Below are 9396 nucleotides of genomic sequence, written 5' to 3'. Positions count from 1 at the left end.
GAGGGCGTCACCTTCAAAATACAGGATAAAAAAGAAAAGATTGACTCTGTTTTTAAAGCATGAGAGTTCCTGAGACAGCAACTGGGAGAGCCGGGAGAGGACACTGGGGAGGAAGACGATAGTAAATTCAGTGATGGAAAGGACTCTGTGACTTCCAGAGAGGACTCTGCTTCTGAAAAAGGGGCAGCCGCCCCCAAACAAGAATACCAACTGAGGATAAGAAAGGATAAAGATAAATAAAGGCTGAAGGACTCTGAATTGTGCCTAAAAACATCTAATTTTGACAATGCTCTTGGAATGTTCTTAAAACAATTAAGAGTGGCTAAAAAGATATGTTAGCGTGTATGACCATGTTCTATGTAACTTAAGCATTTTAGATTAATACTGATACAAGCGATTGTAATGATCTCCTATACTTGGGGTTTTCGTTATTAGTGGTTTTCTTTTCTTTCTCCATAGGAGCTGCGGTGGCTCAAGTGGTTAAGATGCTGAACTGCAGGCTGTGGAAGGTCAGAAGTTTAGCAGTTTGAGACCCGGGTACCGCATGATGGAGTGAGCTCCCGTCTCTAGTTCCAGCTCCTGCCAACCTAGCAGTTTGAAAGCAAGAAATTGCAAGTAGATAAATAGGTACCACTTCGGTGGGAAGGTAACAGCGTTCCATGCGCCTTGGTGTTTAGTCATCCCGGCCACATGATCACGGAAATGTCTTCGGACAGCGCTGGCTCTTCGGCTTTGAAACGGAGATGAGCACCGCAATCCTAGAGTCGGATTCAACTGGCTTTCAAGCAAGGGAAACTTTACCTTTACCTTTCTCCATCGATGTCATTTTCCCCCTCCCTATTCTTTCGTTGTAGTTTGTAGTTTATAGAAAATGCAATTTTAAAAAATCCCCCTCGAGGGTTTAAAAAAAAATACTGCTGTGCCAAATCATGAGTGGACAAATGAGTGGACAAATAAATTGCCACCAATTAAGTGTTCAAAAGGCAGGGAAGGAAATTAGGAAAACACCAGAGTGCAGTACATAGGCACTTTTCTGGATTCTCCATAAAATAAACTGAATGAACAAATAATTTCAATATCCCCGCTAAATGGTAAGGGCAGAAGTAATCTTAAATAAGAATGCAGTATTATACTTTGTTGACCACTGCTGGATTTTTTTCAGTTGCTGGCCACAATTATAAAAGCTAGTTTAGTCAAAGTTAACAAACTGCTCATATGGACTCAATAAAACTCATTTTAGAATATAGTAAAATAGAAATCTCTTATGCTGAAGCTGAACAAATTGCTTTACTTGCATGATCAGAGTCTTTCCCCTTTCTTCTGGTTAAGTGTGAGCCATGGCTTTCTTTACTGAGGCAGGAGGCCCTCAGTGTATAGAGTAATGGTTGTGACAGACAAGATGGGTTTAAATTCTGCCATAGCCAATGGGTTGGATTTGTCCACTGCTGAAAAAGAGAGGAAGGGGGTCCCCTTTGACCGCCAAAAAGGCTATGTGGGATCATTGGACAAAAGCTACGTGGGATGTGAACTGTGGTAATAAAGGAAATTGAGTAAGATTGAGTGAAAAAGCTGGCTGAAACCAATGTACCATCTCTCTGGGTGACATTGAACAAGTCACTATCTCTTGATTTCTGTTGTGCATCTATGAAATGAGAATATTATTGACTAATATCGCAGGTTGTGGATGAATGAGAACACTGTTATAAAGTGCTTTATGCACCTGGCAGTGTTACAGAAGTATTATAATAATATGAATATGTAGTACTTAACACTTATGACCCACTGCATCTGGCTTGCCCTTGGTTCTGTTTATGGTGTGTCATCTGAATGGCATGAGCTGATATGAAATTAGCATTGGGTAAACATGATCCTGTTTCAGGACAGAGATGACCTGTGCAGACCGATGCTATGAATGTTTACTTGGAAGAAGATCCCACTGTGTTCAGCAGAGCCTTCTCCCAGACAAGTCTGCAGAAGATTACTGCCTTTCTTTAGGTCCCTTCATCCCGACAGTGTAATGCCTTCCAGGACTGTACATGCCAGTGGAGGAATCAGCCAACCCCTAACTGAGCTCTCATGTTACTTCAGATTTCAGAAGTAATTTCCTGAGACACCATCTGAATACCTCCTCTTTTTATCCCTCGCTTCCTTTTTAATGCAGACTCCAACATGGCTGCATTTAGCTCCTCTGTTCCATTTTTGGCGGTGCAGAAGAAACCACTCTGCTCCTCGTCATCATTTTTTAATTCATCGAGAAGGCGTGGGGAGCAGTGAGTAACTTCAAGATCATTCTGCACCTTTGATCTTAATTTCCAAATCCTGTAATTTCGTTAAAGTACACATAGTTTTCTCCCTCTCACCACCAAACACACCGACTCATTTGAGTGTCAAACAGGATTTTAATGAGTCCCGCAAGAGAGTGGGAAAAGCAGCTGTTCAAGTTAGTTTCTATAAATAATTCTATATGATCGTCACTAAACTTTTAAGAGCTACTGCTAAGAACACGCTTGTTTCCCCTCCTATCCATTGGGAAACTGGAGTGTACAGTGAAGGGCTTCCTACTGAAGACTTTGCACATGTTTCCTGAGCCAGGGGCTAAACTTCACTATTGCGGCACCAATATAACTCTCAGTTTAATTTTATTAAATTTGACATAAATTATTTATGAGTGGGATGGATGCATCTGTGTGAAACTTCTATATTTATATTTTTCTTGCAATCCAAATACCAAACACAAAAGAAAAATATGTATATATTCAAAATTACAGGTCCAACTATCCCTATTTTAAAGGGGGTGGGCTGTGTACACAGTTATGAAAGATAGGTGTGTCTTTGGCTATTAGTCATGAGAGCGGAATGGGGCCTCTGAGTTCAGAGGCAGAATACCTTTCATTGTCTGTTGCTAGGGAGCGGTCAGCAAGTGAGGGCTGTTGGTTGGAGGCTCTGCTTGTTGGCTTTCCTATGAGATCTGACCGGCCACTGTTAGAAACAGGATGCTGAAGTAGCTGGACCACTGGTCTGATCCAGTATGGCTACTCTTGTGTTCTCTTGCATTACTTCTTTATGGTATCTGTGCACTGCTGGCCTCTGCACCTGTACAGAACCAGTGCTTTGAAAACTTTTAGACCTAAAATCTAAATGCAAAAACCTCCTCCATTCTCAAGTGCAGCTTTGAACATGTTGGGGGAGACCCCTGTTCTACCTCGTCCTTCACTGTCCTAAAAGCTGGTTTGAGTAAAAATTTAAGGGTTGATCCATGTTACAAAGTTGTCGTACTCACATGTATCAACCATGGGGCTTATCAACAGATACGTTCTAGGAATTCCATGCCCAGAACTTACTTCCCAGGTGCCTGCATGCTCAATTCAGATTGAGACTATGGCATGCAGGGAGAGTCTTCCCTATGTGAAACAGCCCTGAAGACCTACTAGTTGCCCCACTGGGGAAAGTTACATGTGGCGCAGCAGAAAACTACATGAGGGAGGACAGAACCCTTTGTACATTGTTCTGACCTTCAGACAGGGTGGAGGGATAAAAATGTCATGATCAGAAATATAATATTAGTATTACTCCAGTTAGTTCAGTGTCATTAACTCCTCTATTGTGTACATACAATATAAATTATCAACAATAATGCAAGCCGTAAGTGGTGATTTCCATAGCCAGAAAATTTACAATGTCACACATAAGACCTCGTTCTCAAATGCCTTCTTTTCTCCCACGGGACATTAATCCAATAGCATTATGTTCCTAAGTATGGATGTTGCTCTAATGGGGAATTGTAAATTTAATTCTGAATGATTAATTCAATGTTGAGTGGCATGTTGGGGAATTCTTAATTTAATCCTGGGCTGTTTTCTCCATTTTGATATGTAGTGACAGTTGGGCAGTGCAGTGCAGCTTTGATGTCAACTGACAGTTTTTACCAGGTTGTGACCTTTACCTTGAATCTTGAATTCACATCAGGTTTCTTTTGTAGCCATTGTGAGGGCAGAGGGCTCTCTTTTACAGGAACTGCAGCCTGAAGGGGAAAAAGTCACAGCAGAAGGAAGGTTAAGATCTAGGAAACGTTAATGTTGTGGTTCAGTTTGCAGATGACCCATCAACTATAAGGTGGCAAGATGACCTACATTTTCTTCATGGCCCAGCTAGCCCTTGTGATGTTGGCAACAGGCACAGCAAAGGCGTTTCCCTTGTCCTGTCCTTGGTGGAATGGTGGAGGCCCGTCTCATATCCTTCTGGCCCAGATTTGTCCTGTCTAAACTCCAGACAGTGTGAACGGCAGGAGAGAAGCTTTGTTTGGGACTTAAACCAAGCTGACTCCTCTGAATATCGATAGATATCCTGCATATAGTCTTAGCACAAAAGTTCAGAGGCAGCTTATCAGTAGACAAACTGGAAGAAAACAATAATTTACAGCCACCTGCAGCAGCCAGCAGCCTGTCCAATAAGGCAACAATGACCTGAGCACTTTAGTAAACTCAACAAAACATAGACAAGGTGCCTTTGCCTGCCTCTTTCCTAGTGCTAGGCAGCCCTGAGACAGTGTTCCTCCTGCTCCACTGATTGTTTGAAGTTGCATATGGTCAGCCTCCTGTGAATCTTGTTCTCAGCTGAAGACCAATGGGTCCTTCCGCACTTGGATCTCATCCCTGGTTTTATCAGAGTTCAACACACAACACAATACCTTGCATTTAGCCCTGGTTTCTCCATTTTCTGTATTTCCCCCCCTAATTCTATTTGACAGTACTGTTCCAGATGACTTTTATCAGGCTTGATCTAGACATAGGCATGTTCTTAAGGGGCCTTGAACTCCTAGACAGCTTTTTAGGTTTTTCTGCACACCTGGAGATTACTCCGAGTGTGCAGGAAAATCTCCCTGCCCCCCAGGTGCCCCCGATATGCGGATTTAGATATCCGCATGGAGGGGGGAACTTGGCTATTAGATATATAGATTTGGTTCCATTTTATTCTATATTATACTATATGCATAACAATGAATGAAAAAATATCAAACTCTAGTAATACATTCCAACTGCATTGTTGATTAAACTGACAGAACTTCTATTTGAGTCCTAAAGTATATTATCTTACAAGTTTGCAAAGTAAGGAATTTAATCCATGAAGAGGAAGCTCTGGTTGGAGATATAACTTTGTTTTTATATATTTATATCTGTATTCCCCCTTGCAGGGGCATAAATTATGGGGGCAGCAGGGTTCAACCCCACCCAGGAATTCCTGGAGGGGACAATGCTGCCCCCCCCCCCCACTGCCAGGTAGCATTATGAAGCTGCTTAGGCTTAAACTGTGCAGCCTTGTGCTCTCCACTCACACAGAGGCTGCCAACTTTGCTTTCTTTCTCTGAGTCTTTAGGACATTAACTTGCCACACAGGAGGAGCACCCCTTCACTGCCTTACCTTACTTTTGCCTTGGGATCTTTGGAAGTTCTGCCTAAAGCCCCTACTCTCAACCTGTGGATCATTGAAACAGACACTATACTGGAAGTTAAGGTGATTTTGGTATCCTGGGACTTGCAGCTTTGGCAAAAAAGAAATGGAGGGATGGGAATATTTCTGTCTATCTGTGTGTTGGAGGGGAGGGGGAAGAGTCCTGTAGCTTAAATGCTGGAAGTTAAGGTGATTTTTGTATCCTGAGACTTGCAGTTTTAGAGAAAAAGAAATGGAAGATATGGAAATGCCATTTATTTGTGTGTGTGTGTGCGTCTGTACATGGGAGGGAAGGAGATAAAGCTGGTTCACCAGATATAGAAAAGGAGGCAATTCTACTGTCCTGGACCCTCCTTCAAGCAAACAAATGCTCCCATATTTTCAGGACAGGATATCTGAGAAGCCAGATTTACTCTGGATTTTGAGATGTATTTGGAAATTTGTACTGAGTATCCATTATGTGAGTGGCGTAGCTGTTAGAGTGTTGGTCTAAAACTGAGGAGACCAGAGTTCGTATTCCTACTTAGACATGAAGCACACTATGTGACCTTGGACAAGTCACAAACTCTCAGCCTAATCTACTTCATTGGATGATTGTAAGAAAATGAGAGAGGAGGAGGAAGCTTTTTCTTACATACTCCAATAAAATATTTACTCAAATTGTCTCAGTTCATGACCTCTTTCCTCTCACACAGTCCTCTTTCTTTGACTGAGATTCAGACTATTACAAGTGAAACAACTGTATTTTAAAAACCACGATTAATTGTTGAGGGCATAGGTTTATTGAAAAAATATAAATAATTTCATATTTAAATAATTTAATACAGATTACTGTGAGCCTAGACCAGGTTTAGCCCTGTGCCCTCCCTGGGAAATTGAGAAGTCTATGCCTCTGCCCCCTTGTTATATTCTTCTGAAACCCCAGCTTCTCTGCCTCTAATCCAGGATTCCTTATTCTTGGTGCAACATGCAAAGGTATCTTCTGGTGCCAGGCCCACTTTGGCCCTGGGCTGCAGGCATGACTTCTGTCCTTCTAGCAGACAAAGCCAATAACAGTCCTTCTATATTCAGTGCTATCCATGACAATACAATGTATCCATTTTGTTTACTTTTAAAAAACATTTGTATGCTACCTTTCCACCAATTAGGACCCACAAGGTAACAAGCAATTTTTAAATTATTTATATTTGTATGCAGGGGTCTTGTTGTAGAAAAAGAGCTGCCGGAGCTCATTAGCATAACTCATTAGCATAACTTATTTGCATATGCCACGCCCCCTGACATCACCGGAAGTGTGTCAGAAGGCCCGGCTACTTACCCTCCTGCTTCATCCTCATTCCCAAACGGAATGAGGATCGAAGCAGAGGGCGGGGTAAAGAAGGGGCGGGGCTTCACCACATGACCGCCCCGCCCCCTAGAGGTTCTCTTCCGGAGCTCCGTACCTGAGAGCTCCCCCCCGACTAGAGCCCTGTTTGTATGCTACCTTTCCACCAATTAGGACCCACAAGGTAACAAGCAATTTTTAAAAATTAAAATAAACTTTTTGAAGCAGTAATAGATAGATGATTGATTGATAGATAGACAGACAGACAGATAGCTGAGAGAGAGATACCAACTGCCCACTTTTGGGAAAATGCTATTGCATCCCATAAGATGGTAATGTCATTTCTGGGAATGATGTTTAGGTGAGTCTGCCTATTTAGTCTCCTGGGGATTGTCAGCTGATAACTGACAACTCTAATACATAACTAGCAATCAAAAGCAAACAGTCCATCCCAGTTACTATTTTCCTAAAATATTTTTCAGTGGTGGATTTTTAGTCTTACATGTTAAATAATCAGATATAGAAGGGGGGGAAAGAGAAGAGATGTAGGAAGTCAGAGGAGGAAGAGAACTACCCAATCAATTTTTTTTTAAGTTCTAGTTTGGTTGTTTGCCACTTTGCTGCCTTCGCTGCAGTCCTCTGCTTGGCTGGGTGACACGGTGAGTGGGTTCCTGATGCACGATGCGTTGCTTGATGCGGACTCTGGAGTCCTGGGTTCCAGTGCTTGGTCAGGTGTGCTCATTGGGATCCCATCCTTGTTGCCAGTGTAAAGTACTGGGTCCAGACGCGTTGTTAGTGAATCAGCTCATAGTTTATTAAAAGCAAGAGAAAACTGATGAGATAGCAGGACTCAGAGCCTGCTTAAATGTCAGTTCCATGCCACGCCCAACACACACACACACACACACACGATTGGTTTATTTAAAGTGCACCCACACCCATAGGTTCCTTCTAGGATCCGGCCTGACCGATTGGCCCATTCTTGGATCTTCTCTCGCTATTGTATTTGGTCGCAAAGCTCTGCTAGTTCGCATGATCACGTGTGAACCTGACCGCATGCGTAGTCTTAGTTAGTACACAAGACCCCTCCCCCCAAGGTTCAGATTCCCCTGGCAAACAAAGTCCTGGAGGTAAGTGGGTCTCCGCCATTCCCTGGTTGAGTGGCGTAGCTCTGTGGCCGGAACTCCCCGCTCTGGAGCCGTTCCGGTGGGGCGGAGAGTGTCTCTGGAGTGGCGGCTGGGGCTGGCCCGTAGCGGTGTTCTGTGCTGTGTTCCTGCTCGGAGTTCTCACCGCCGTCCTGGTTGGGCATCGTGCTTGGCCGTTGCTGGGTTCGTGCGGAGACCTCGATCTCTTGCAGCTCATTGGGCTCCAGTCCTTCATCCTCGCTGTCCTCTGGCACGTCCATGTCTGTGGGGAGGAGGCAATGTCGGAGTTGATCTATGTGTCTTCTCAGCAGCTGGCCATCTTCAGCTGCGACCTCGTAGGACCAGGGCACTGTCACCCTGACCGGAATCCATGCAGGCCCCCCGGGCATAGTTTCTGGTGTACATGGGGGTCTTCCAGAAATAACCCTCGTGAAGCTTCCTGACTCTCTGGGGTGGCATTGTGCTCGGGTGCTTGATCGGGATGAAAGCGGTCTAGTCTCGTGGTGAGCCGCCGTCCCATCAGTAGTTCGGCTGGGCTGCGGCTGGTTGTAGTGTGCGGCTGGTGGGAGTCCGGGATGCTGTGTGTGCTGAAAATTCCTAACACTGAAACACTAAGGAAAAATTAAACATGCACACTTGGAAGCTCTGTTCGGACCATTCTTTCGGCCTGGCCACTGGTTGTGGGGTGGAATGGCGCAGAGTGGATGTGTTGAATTCCATAGTAGTGCATGAACTCCTGGAACTCTGTCAAGGTGAAGGCCATCCCGTTGTCTGTCACCAGGGAGTCCAGGATGCTGTGTGTGCTGAAAATTCGCCACATTGCACAGATGGTGGCCTGAGATGAGGTGGATGGAACCAGCACCACTTCCAGCCACTTGGTGTATACGTCTACCAAGATGATGAAGATCTGCCCCTGCAAGGGGTCTGCAAAGTTCAGATGTAGCCTAGCCCATGGCTTGTGTGAGGACTCCCATGGCCGCACCAGGGCCCTGGGGGTTTCTGGCCATGATTCTTGGCACGTCTGGCATCACTTCACTCTGTCCTCGATCTCTCCATCCATTCCCGGCCACCACACGTATCTTCGTGTCAGTGCTTTCATTTGCACAATTCCGGGGTGAGTCTCATGTAGAGCCTGGAGCACCTGTTGGCGCAATGAGGCAGGAATGACTACCCGGCTTCCCCAGAGCAGACAGCCCCTGTGTGATGACAGCTCATCCCGCCAAAACGAGAAGGCAGCAAACTCCAGGCCCACCAGACTGGTGGGCCACCCCCTCCCCACCCAGTCCAGGACCCAGGCGAGGATGCGGTCCTGGCCGGTGTGGCAAGACACCTCGGTCACCTGGACAGGGCAGTCGGGCAGGTCTTCCAACAAGGTTATCTGGTGAGCTGGCACTGGGTCCGGGTCGCAGGATGGCAGCGGGAGGTGGCTGAGGGTGTTGGCGTGGCCTATCGCTTTATCAGGACAGTGAACAAGCACAT

Source organism: Gekko japonicus, unplaced genomic scaffold (genome assembly GCF_001447785.1).
Source record: "Gekko japonicus isolate JY-2015 unplaced genomic scaffold, Gekko_japonicus_V1.1 scaffold174, whole genome shotgun sequence".
In the NCBI taxonomy this organism is placed as follows: Eukaryota; Metazoa; Chordata; class Lepidosauria; order Squamata; family Gekkonidae; genus Gekko; species Gekko japonicus.
Note: the sequence above shows the minus strand (reverse complement) of the source record.